Source organism: Prosopis cineraria, unplaced genomic scaffold (assembly GCF_029017545.1).
Source record: "Prosopis cineraria cultivar Desert tree isolate PC_DT_omini unplaced genomic scaffold, ASM2901754v1 PC1, whole genome shotgun sequence".
NCBI lineage: Eukaryota > Viridiplantae > Streptophyta > Magnoliopsida > Fabales > Fabaceae > Prosopis > Prosopis cineraria.
This window is the reverse complement of record NW_026555332.1, coordinates 49,147,227-49,160,225: the sequence shown is the minus strand read 5'-3', so window position 1 is coordinate 49,160,225 and position 12,999 is coordinate 49,147,227.

Genomic DNA, 12,999 nt, shown 5'->3' with positions numbered 1-12,999 from the left:
TTATCATATTTAATTAAAATTTAAAAAAAAATTTAAATTTTATTTTAAAATTTAATAAATTTTTACTTCTATTTTTAAGAAATATTCTAAAATTTTATTACTTATTTTTTATTCAAAATATTTAATAAAGATAAAAATATTAAAAATATTAAAAATTAAAAAATGCTTTATAAACAGGATTAAATTTTTTCTTCTTGACCAAATGAGTAATTCTTTAGTTAAAAGTTAAAATTGTAACTATAAAAATACTAGAGAACTCACTGGAAATGCTCTATAATATTTCCAATTCCAACAGGATATAAATTGCTGCTTGGCTATTATCAAAATTAATTGATTATGTATATATGTGATATGCATGTTTACCTTCGTCTTCAAGAGCGACTTCTAAGAAGACTTTTTGAAGAAGTTATTCATACACATGAAATAATACCACCATTAAGAAGATACGTGAATAATTTTTGTTGCTCTTATAAAGCACAAGGGAGATGGAAAATATGTTTATATTCAACATATAAAAACATGTTTCAACGTGCTATATGGGAACATTAATGATTAATGTATAATCCATACAGGAAAAAAAAATGGCTCACAAAAACACCCGCGCGCAATAACAATATTGAAGAAAACCATATACAATCTCGTAATACCCTGACTTGAACAGCAAGTAAACATCATTTTTAAGAGAACTGGAGGTTATGTTACACTCTTTTTTTGCTTAATGAGATGGGATTTTATCCTGTTATATTTTATTGATAAAGTTTTTAATCAATGGCTTCGATAAATATCAACATATCGTGTATCATTTTTCCTCGTGTAAGTTTTTGTCTTATTAAATTTTTACTTTTTACTAGTGAAGTTTTAATAAAGGGCTAAATGAAAAAAAATATTCTGAAATTTTTTCAGTGTCTTAAACTTTTTTTTAAATAATATCACCCCTAAACTTAAAAAAAAGTGTAATATTATCCAAACATTAACCTAAATATACTAATATTTGGTCATTAAATTTTTATTTTGACCAAAAACTTACACATGTCGTTCTCTCCTTCACCCTGCATTGTTTTTCTTCCTTGATCGTGCAAGCTTCATTCCTAAAAAAAAAAAATCCAAAAAATATTCCTCAAGAACCCAACCAATGGAAACAATGTACTAGCTAAAGCTAGTCCCACCCACTTTCTTTAAGGAGGAGGGTTTCTTCATTTATTTCCTCCCATTTCCCCTCACTTTCCTTATCTCAAGCATTCATTAATTTCATAACTTAAAAATAAAAATTAATAAAATAATATAAGTGGTTAAGATGGGGTAAGTGAAGGAAAATGGAGAGAAAGAAATGGATAGACTCCTCTCTCCTTTTTTTTCCCTCTATCCTTATCTTTGCCGATTTGATTCCTCTCATATGGAATCTAATGTGACTTATCTAAGATTTTAATGCCCTAGTTAAAAAAGTTTCACTTGATCCTTTTAACTTTTAGGTTTCAATTTTTAGATAAATCATTTTAAAGAATAATAAGGGGTTCTAATTTTGATTCAAGTTGGTTTTAGGAGGGGATCGTCTAGCCATTTCGATGGTAAATAGAAGTCATTCTCTGATTTATCTCAAATCACCATCATCAAAGACTTGAAGAAATAGGAGAATCCCTTCAACAAGAAAAGGCAGCTTCTAATTGTGTCCAAGTTGTGCAGAAGATCAGCTTTCTACAGCTGATCCAACCTAAAAGCCACGCCTTTCCTGCCCATGGAGGAAGATAAAGACGCTGATGGCTATGAAGAATAAAAGGCCAGGGAAGTTCCACCCCATCATCCTTATCATAGCACAAAAACATGGTTCAGCTTTGACAGGGCAAAGTCCCTGAATCTTATGCCTCTAGGATAAGGCTTAAACTCAAAAGCATAGAGGTCAGATAGAGCTAGAAATTCAAATGGATTCAGATAGTCCTAATCAAAATGGATCTAAACCCAAACAGGCTTGATTTTTTGAAAAGCCTGAATAGCTAAGCTGGCCTAAAGTCCTTCGGACAGCTCGAATGCTCAAATTTTATTTTTAAAATATTTTTAATTAAATTTTTACTTTAAAATTAATTATTTAATTTTATAAAAATATAAAATATTTTTTTATACTTAAATGATGTATAAGACTCAAGTATATAGTATTTTAATATAAAATGACTTAAAACTTAAAAAGTTAACTAATATTTATTATATTTTATATATTTTGTAAAAATAAAATATTTTTATTTGACCATTCAGTATCAGGCTTGGCTCGAATTTTTTTGAGCTCAAATAAGTTCGAACATAACAAAACCATATTTTTTTAAGTTCAACCCTAAATTTTTTTAAGTAAATCCTACTAGCCCTTTGAACTTAGCTCGAATTATAATTTCTTTTTTCTCTAGCGGATCTGCTAGAACGTATGTGGTGAAGAAGATGATGACAAAGGCTATGATTAATTTTAACATTTCAACCTATAGCTTTTACTTTTGGTATTCTTTTGTTGTTGCTCGAGTTATTGTTTCAACCTGTAGCTTTAAATTCGTTTCAAATTGTAGTACTATGATGTTTATCCATGGCTTTCTTTGGTTCCTCCATTATAACTCAAAAGAAAGAAGAGAGAAGAAAACAAATGCAGATTTGAGGTGTTAGATGGATTACTGGGCCAATGGGATTAAGGAGTTAGGTTTGTGTTTGTGTTTGTGTGTGAGCATGAAGATTTAGAGAGAAAGAAGCATCGTGTCAATATTTCTAGAAATATTTGAATATGGCAATATTTTTGGGTTTACGATTGAGGAGGAAGAACAGTGCAAAGAGAATGAGAGAAGGACAAGTGTAAATTTCTAGTCTAAATAAAAATTCAATGGTTAAACATTGGCATAGGTTAACAACAAAGTAATACTGTACTTTTTTTTTACAAGTTTTGAGGTGATATTGCTTTAAGAAAAAATTAAGACAACAAGCGTCCTTTGCAAAAAAAATTTAAAACATTTTTACCCTTTTGCTTTTTAATAAAACACAATACTTTTAATAGACATCTAAACAAAAACATTATTGACATTATACTCTAAGGACATCATTGCCTGCATGAGGAAGTTATTGAAAAGGGAGGGATAAAGGGCCTCAAGAGGTTGTTTGTCTCGAGCTTGATGAGGGATACTTTGAAATCGAAGCAATATGTTGTAAGAGGGTTCTTAAGGTATAGATGTGAAGCCAATTCTATAATTTTTAAAGCCTATTGAAAATTCCCCTCCTGATTGATTTTATTCAATTTGAATCTTTTGAAGTAGAGCCGGTAATATGAGTTGGTCCCGCAAGCTCAACCCACCAATCTACAGAAAAATTACGGGTTGGGTTAAAAAAATGGGTTCAATTATATGTGGGGTGAGCTAACTTGAACTTGCAGCATGTAACAGCCCTTACCTCACCCTCCTGGAGGTCTTTTGAACTGGGCCCACCCATATCACTGCAACAGAGGCTAGCTTTTCCCAATGTGATACTTGAGTTATTCCTCACCCCACCAAAGAGGTCTTTTGGAGCTTTTCCAGACTCGAACATCCAACCTCTACCACCTTAATGTCAATAGTACCAGACTTAGTCTCAACTTCCTTCAAGTGGTAGAAGTTGGAGGTTCGAGTTTAGAAAGGCTTTAAAAGACCTTTTTGATAGGGTGAGGAATAACCCAAGTATCACATTGGGGAAAGCTAGCTTCCATTACAGTGATGTGGGTGGACTTAGTCCAAAAGACCCTTGGGAGGGTGGGGTGAGGACTGTTACACAGCAGGCTAACCTGCGAGTTGGTGGGTTAGCTCGCTTATACTTTAAAAAAATAGGTAAACTCCCTACTTCAATCCTCTTCTCTTGATTTTCTTCAATTTTTGGAAGAGGAAATTTTTAGATTTTAATCCCAAAGGCGTTATTCTTGTAAGCTTTTATTTCTTTGGATCCTAGGGAGCATGTTTTGAGTTTCTATATAGTGATCTAATGTTTTGAGTGGATAATTGGATGAAAAGAGGTATTTTGGGCACAAAATAAACCTTGAGAAATTGAGTTTTTTCTCTTCAATGGTTTAAGCTTATTGATTTAGTTATAATTTTTCTATTTAAGCCCAATAAGATTTAAATTAAGGTTTGGTTTTCATTATAAGGGCTAATGGTGAAAGTTGGTGACACTAAGTGAAGGTTTTTAATTGATAAAAAATTATATAAATTGAAAATTAGCCTAATGATGGCTAATAAATGGTTTTGGTGGTTAAGTGATACTATGTGAATGTTTGGTTTAATATATGGACCATTAGGGTGAATTATGACTCATTGACCCAAGTTGTGTGGTATGAGTTATAGTCTTCATTAATGCTATTTGTCATGATAAGTGATGTGGATCACTTATATATTATAGGAAATTGTTGGTGGAACTTATTGAGAAGTAAGAAAAAAGCCGAGCCCTATTTTGTACAAGGGGAACCCTTTTGGTACCAAAGGGTTGAGGTAATAGGGAAAATTTATATTTTTTTATTACTCTGTTTTAGCTATTTTTGAATAAATATTACTAGCTATCATGCATTACATGTTTTAAAAGATTAAATGTGCTTTATAAGGGGTTATGGGGTACTAATTTGATTATAGTGCAAATATGTTTTCTAATTGTTTAATAACAATGTTTTTATGGAAATAAGATTTGTTTACATGCATTTTAATCATAAGGAATAGAAGTTGCACTTAAGGAAGTGTAACTAAGTAAGGTACCTTAGATAGGCTAAGGAATCGTTTAAGGGAGATTTATAAATGTTATACTACCTTAGAGTGTTGAAGTGGTCAATACTCAGGAAAGGTAGACAAGAATAAAAGGCATAATCTTAGTGGGAGTTCACCAATGAGAAGGTGTGAATTTTTGATATTTTATGGCACACTGTCAGTACTCAGTGTTGTCTTACGTATTATGGACTCAGTGCACTAAAGTGGTTAGTGTATTGAGTGTTCGACACCTCTCAGTGGGGGAGGGAATCCGACATATGAAGTGTGAGGTTGAGTGCCTAGGCCAAGGTAGCCCTCACATGGAGAGTAAGTCGGGCTGGCTCTGGGAGGGAGTTAGCTTTGACTACTTAGGATTCACGTCGAAGGGGCATAGGCAGTTCGGTGTATTAGATCATGCCTCAGATTATGTTTTGTGCCTGTGGAGGTACAAGTGGGTATAAGATTTACCTGCGAGTTAAAGAGTGCCAGGGGGCATTCTGTTGGTCATGAAAGGCCATACCGGCCTAGGTCATGCATTCATGCATTTTAAATGGCTAAATTATATACTATGTTAAATGTATTATTCGTTTATTTGATTATGGCTTACTTTGTAATAATCAATGTAGATTTTGCTATTACCGAGACTGTAGTTGTCTCACCCCTTTCTTTTCAATATTCTAGGTCCAGGCGAAGGATCCAGTGGTGGACGAGGAAAAGAGCAAAGCTAGGGGTTTAATTGTAATTTGTAAAGAACTGCAACCCCTTTCTTTTGAGCAAATATATTGTAATGTATTTAAGATTAGGGTGCTAGTAGGATATGATTATGTATGTGTGTGTGAATATGTGTGGATTGTGTGCTTGTGTATGAATTTTTGTCTGTTTGTAGACTTGTGGCTAAGAAACTTAGTTATGGTGTGTGGTTTTGATGGATTTACTTAGTAGACCAAGTTTCTATTACAAGTAGATATTTATTTTGATATATATGTGATTTTATAAGCAAATGCAAAGTGGTTGCATTGCAAATGATATGCTATGAGCAAACATACACCTTGAATAGAGAGAGTGGGTGCGTGGGCCCCACAAGGAGCTCTGAGCCAAGTGAAAATATTTAGCATATGTATTTATATAAATACATAGTATTTAGATTGATTTGTGACCACTCTTGTATGATTTGTGCATTTTGGGGGTTTATGGTCCATTTTGGGAAATGGCACCCGGGTGGTCAAATTTTGATGTATAGGGGTTTTCCATCATTTAAATGTTCTATCAGGTGTTTTTAGTCTTATTTGACGTGTCCAAAGTGTTCCCACAGGTTTGTGACCATTAAGATGAGATTTGGATAATTTTGAAAATGGTTTTTACTAAAAGGCTGCACTTTTGCATCCGGATGTCTAAATCTTAATCCGACCATTGGATTTCTCTAAAATTTGGGTCGCAAGTAAAACCTTTTATAAGCTTCGTGTGGGATTTAGAATCATGTCGATCGGATATCGGATGGAGAAATGGCGCACTCTAGAATTTGGTCTGGAGGTGCTGTCATGACAGCATTTCATTGCTGTCATGACAGCTACAGTAGTTATGCTGTCATGACAGCTACAATAGTTATATTGTAACTTGCACAAAATTCAATCCGTTTGTTGGATCTTTTCAAAATTTGGTATGCTAATAGTATTCTTAAAAAGTAACATGTGGGCTTTGAAATCACTCCGATCGGAGGTCGGATGATGAAATGGTGCACTTCGGAAGTGCTTTTAGCTGTCATGACAGCAAAATTGATCAAATTTATAACATGTCTAATTTTTAATCTGACCTTTGGATCTTTTTGAAATTTGGTACACTTATAGTACCCTTTGAATGTGATGTGTGAGCTTTAAAATTTCTTCGATCGGAGATCGGAAGATAAAACGGTGCCGCCCTGAAGTTGACTCAGGAGGGCTGTCATGACAACAATTTAATGCTGTCATGACAGCATATTTTTACCCTTCTTTCGTCTATCTTGCTTCCTTGCGCTATAGGTAAAACCTATAAAATTTTTTAAAGGCTTTAAATGTTTAATTTGCAACTGTGTATTTGCTTAGTGATTTAAATGGTTTGTTTCCTAAGTTGGTTTTAGGATTAATTCCTTAACCACACTTATTTTATTTGAATTGTGTGATTTTTGGATAACACTCGGGGCAAGTGTTACATTTTTCTCTCCACTAGTTCAACAATGACATTTTCATTTTTTCAAGTTTTGATTTCTAGTGAATTTTTTCTTTGCTAGGTGATTAGTTACTTGCAATGTTTTTGCTCTTATTTTGTTGTCCACCGAGGTTCTTGTTCTATTTTGGTGGATAGGGGTGAGCATCGGTCGATTCGGTTCGATCTCAAAATATACAGAATCGATCGATCGAATAACACTAAAAATAAAAATCGAATCAAACCGAATAAACCAATCAAACCAAACAAGGACCAAACCGAAATTTGATAATTTAGTTCGGTCGGTTAATTTGATTTTTTAGTTTCATATTGGGATACTTGAAATTAGGCCCATTTTTTTAAATATTAAAAAAATAATACTATAAAATTGGGCTTTTTTATTCATTTTTTTCAATGAGTCCATTTTAATTACACCCATATGACATAAAGCCCAAATATTATAAAGCCCATTTTAACATGTGCTTACTAACAGAATTTTTAATCCAGCCCAGTGCCATATAAAGAATCCTTCCTCAGGCTCACATCACCGTTTGGTCCAAAAAAAGTTTACCAAAAAAAATGAATAAGAAAGAAACCAAAAAAAAAAGCTCGCATCACTGTTCAATTCCACATGGGGAATTCCTATCAGCCAAGTGCTATATAATATTGATAAAGAGAAGAAGATAACTTCAAATATTAAAATTAAACAACCACAGTACTATATAATCCAGTCATAGAAACCAACAAGTCTTTAAAATATTAAAATTAAACCATTACAATAATCAAATATCCAAATTAGTAAAACAAAATAAAATGAGCAACCTTCATAAATGGAGTACCATAGCACTAGCATCTTGCAACCTACATTACACAAGTAAAAATCATATAAGAAGCCAAGAAATCCTGCCCATCAGCTGAAAGTCTGAAATCAAAAAGTTACCAATATCAAGTAGAGATTATGAGCATTCAATTGCAATAATTTGCCTAATGTAGAGACAAATCATAAGCAAAATCTAGATTAAATATGCTTATAACTTGTTAAAAGAACAAGATTATAGTTCTTACAATTCATTAATTTTGGTGTCATATTGACAAGCATCAAATTGTGATCCCTCAGCCTCAGGTGCTGTTGCTGCCATGACTGGAAGATGCAAAGAATTATTTACAGATCATCATGAAAAGAATTGGACGACAAAGCTTACATAACTACCAAATAATAAACATAATAGTATAGCAATTAAAAAGCTATATACAGCCACAATGCCTCAAGCTATAACAATTAAAACATAACAGTATATTAAAATTAAACAGCCACAGTGCCTCAAGTCATTAATTTTAAAAATTAAAAAGCTAACATATAAACAATTACCTCAAGTCATTAAGAACAAAGGCTCATAGTACATTCACATTCGCTTCTATAGCAATTTTTTGAAGATCTAAACATAAATAAAGTATTTAATATTAATATCATTTAACCAATGACTCAACATTAAATTTAAAACAATATAACACATAATAAATCACCTCTCTCAATCTTTTGTGCGTCATCTATCTTCTCTTCTACTAGAATCGGAAGTGAGTGGCGAAGCCAGTCTTGACCAGAAACAAGAGATTGCACAACTTTAGGAGTTAAAGAGCTCCTAAATGAATCTAGCACACGTCCTCCAGTGCTGAAAGTAGACTCAGAAGCAACAGTAGAAATTGGGACAACCAAAACATCCCTTGCCAATTGAGAGAGAATGGGAAATCTAGGCTCATTCAACTTCCACCAACTTAAAATATTAAAATCATCCTTATCCATCTCAATTTCTTCAGCCAAATACTTGTCAACTTTTGTCCTACTAGTTCTCCCACCAAGCCTTTCACTCATGAATTTTTTCTTTTCATATTCAAGAATTTTTTTAACTTTTATAGCTGGGTCATCATCTTCATCAGATTCGTAGCTATTAAATGATTGCTCCTTTTCAACTTGCTTTGAAGGAGAGACATGCTCTTTGTATTCATTATACAAAGAAATGAGCAAATCATTCAATTGCCCTCCAACTTGCTTTCCAACCTCACTAGAATACATCTTATCAAGTGAATATTGCACTCACTCAAGCTTATACCGAGGATCAAGAATAGCAGCCACAAACATCAATTTATTGATTTTTGAAGGATCTCCCCAATACTTATCAAATTTTTCTTTCATTTTATAAGCCATTGAAGAAAACTCCAAATCATCACATTTTCTCCACTCATCCAAAAGGCGGAATAACATATAAATCTCATGAAAAAATTCATTAGATGTGACAAGTGAAGAACTAGAAACACGCAAAGTCAACTCATAGAAATGACTTAGAAACATTGTCATCTTTCTTACATTTGCCCAATCTTCAACATTAGGCACTCCCTCCCTACTTTCAAGATCCATCCTAAAATAAGGGTCCTTATCCTCAAACCTCCTAAAGGCAGCCTCAAACTTTTGAGCTATCTCCAACATCAAATAGGTGGAGTTTCACCTAGTAGAGACATCTAAAGACAACAATTGCTTACTTGGGATTTTCTCATCTTCACAACTCTCTTTGAATTTTTTCATCCTAAGTGGAGATTGCCTCACAAAATGAACAGCTCCCCTTACTTTCTTTACAGAAGTTCCTATTTCTTTCAACCCATTAACCACAATCAAATTAATAATGTGAGCAACACATCTCATATGTAAAAACCAATAGCTCATAACAGAATAGCCCCAATTATTAATTTTTTCTCTCAAGTAAGACACAACAACATCATTAGTAGAGGCATTATCCACAGTACTAGTAAGCACTCTTTTAATCCCCCATTCAAGCAAACATTTCTCTATTTCCATTCCAATATCCCTCTCCTTGTGACTAGATATTGGAACAAAATTTAAAATCCTTTTAACCAAATTCCAATCAGCATCAATGAAATGGGCTGTAATACACATATAGTTGATTCTTTGAATTGAAGTCCAAGTGTCAGTAGTGAGGCAAATCATTTGTTTACTATTGATCAAATAATCCTTAAATTTGATTTTTTCATCAATGTAAAGTTGAAAACAATCACGAGCAACAGTCCATCTAGAAAGAATCTTAAATTTTGGTTGAGCATGAGACATAAACCTCTTAAATCCTATCCCCATAATAAATTTAAATGGCAATTCATCAGTCACAACCATAGCAGCCAAACTTTTCCTAATAGCATCTTGATCAAATTTCCAAGTAGCAAGAACAATAGCATCATCTTCTATGCCAAAATTTAAATGTGTTTGCCTAGGCTCTTCTAGTTCAGGTCGTTTCTTGCATATTGTCATATAGTTTTTTAGTGCAGTAGTACCATTTCTTTTAAGATCACTAAAAAATTCTTTTTCACAGTAGTTGCACTTACCTTTAGTCTCCCCATGCTCATTCACATATCTAGTGAAATGATCCCAGACCTCAGATCTTGGCCTCATGGCTTTCCTCTTCATCCTTTGCAAGGAACTCACTACTTCAATTCCACTTGATGCTACTGGGGCTTTGTTTTCTTCATTAACTTCAGTTTGGTTTGTAGCCATAGCTTCAGTTTGAGAAGACATCTGTGACAATGCATAGCAATAAAAATAAATAAATACAAAGTAGAGACAGAGCAACTCAGCAAAGAACGCGAAAGCAGTCAATTAAATTCTTAATAACATTTTCCTTTGTTGTATTTTGGCTTGAAAGGAACACACCACATAAACAAAAAAGAGCAAAGAAGTAGGGACATAGACGGAAGATGAACCAAAGAAAACTCATTGTCAAGCTACAGTGAACTTCACAGCTAATGACGACATGAATCTCAAAGAACCTCAACAATGCATAATCAAGCATAAAGTTCATAGTGTGGACTCACAGAGGAAGCAATTAGAACTCTTATGAAACAACTAGATCTTGGGCATGGTAGATCAAGACAACAAGAACCGACCAAATCAAAGGGAGAGAGAGGAAGAGCTGCATTTCGAGGGAAGAAGCAAAAAACCTATTAAAATGCTTTATGCAGATCGTCCTTCGAGCTTAAGGTTCTGTGTTTCACAGATCTAAGCAGCCTCTCGCTTTCAAACAGCGTCTCCGTGAGTTTAGTGACAGCAAGGGCAAGAGAGAGAGAGATTGAGATGCCAGAACAGAGATAGGAAATCTGAGCTGTGAATAATCAGCCTGAGATGTGAGAGATGTGAACGGCAAGATGCGAGAGATGTGAACGGCAACGGCTTGAGGGAGATGACTTGCGATCTGAGAGTTGGGAGTCTGAGAGGCTAAGACAGAGCGATCGAGTGAGGCTGTGAATCTGTGATGACCTGAGCCGCGAGAGAGATGGCTGATGAGTGATGAGAGAGAGCGACTGGCGAGGCTATGTGACGGCGAGAGAGACGACTTGCGAGTTGCGATCTGAGAGATGAGAGTCTGAGAGCTGAGAGGTTGAGACTTGAGATGAGACAGGGTTAGGGTGAGTGAGGCTGCGGTCTACGTCTGTCCGGACTGAGGCAGTGAGGCGGGTTATGACTTATGGGTTAGGGTTTTTTTCAACTTTCATATTTTTATTTAAATATAAATTAAAATAATAAAATAAAATAATTTATAAATTAATAAGTAATACATAATTCGGTCGGTTCGGTCTATTCGATTTTAAATTTTATTAACCGAACTGAATCGATCAACCAAAATATTTTTAAATAAAAAACCGAATCGAACCGAAAAATCAAATAGATCGAATCAAATAATAAAAATTCGATTCGATCCAATTCGATTTTTGGTTTCGGTTCGGTTTTGTTCACCCCTATTGGTGGACATGGTTGGTTGCCATTGACTATGAAAGGGAGGAATGAATGAGAGCTTTCCCATTTTTTTGTTGATAGGATCATTTTTATCTCTTCCTTATTTTGTAAATACATGTATTTATTAAAATTATATTATAATTCCATCTTCGTATCAAATATATTTTTATAACTCAATTTTATTTTGAATTTAATTTTTTTCCTATCAAAAAATTTTCTATCATATAGAATGAGGTCATAATATTATATTATCTTGCATTATTTCATAATATTTTTTAAATTCTGTTATTTGTATTCTTCATCTTCATGTTATTTCTCTCTACTACATCACAGCTTTCATTCTTCACAACATAAATATTAGCATTATTTATATAATTAATTAATATTTTTTTGGTCAAAAGTTAACTAATAATTTATGTTAATGTGTATAGGATAAAATCTAAATGATAATTTAGGCTAAACCCGAATTCGTTTGAAAAAATTAAAGGTCAAGCTTAATTATATTAGCTTTTTTAAAACATAGAATCCTTTAAACTCAATTTAAATTGAGCCCGCCCTAATAAGTTTAGTCTATTTAAATTATCAACTCTAAAATTTATAACAAAATAAGGCAAAGAAAACACTTTCACAAGCTTATCAATCAATGAAGGTGTGTTCATCTACCTCCTTTAAAAACTTGTTCATATTTGAAGTTATAAAAATTTGATTTAAATCATCTAAAGTTAAATTTAAGTGAATTTAGGTGTATTTTTTTAAGTATCTTCGCTCATTTTGTTATTTTTTTAAAAGTTAAGGGCAAAAAATATTTCTAAAATGTACATAAAGAGTTACAAGTAACTCTAAACTCAACTATAAATTATTTAAAATTTTTAACTTTAAAAAATCATTGCTCTATTACCTTGTCATTAACTTACCTAATAAATTCATTATGTGAGTTCATATATAAATTTTTTAATATTTTTATTATAAAATATTGCTTGAATTTACATGAATTTTTTAATTTTTCCTTCTCTCTCCTCTCTCCCTCCCCATCTCTCGTTCCATCGTCCCCTCCCTCTCTTGCTCGTCTTTCTCCCCTTCCTCCTCTCTCCACTTTCTCTCTCCTCCATTCATCTCCCTCTCTCGTCCCTCTTCCTATCCTCCCTTCAGTCTCCCTCTCCCCCTCTCTTCTTCACTTTCTCTCTCTCTCCCTCTTCTCATCCTCTCCCTCCTCTCTCTACTCCTTATCCTCACCAACGCCATGACAGCTCCATAACTACTGTGGATGGGCTGGACACGATGAGCATGGATGCCTCCTTAGTCGGGTTGAAC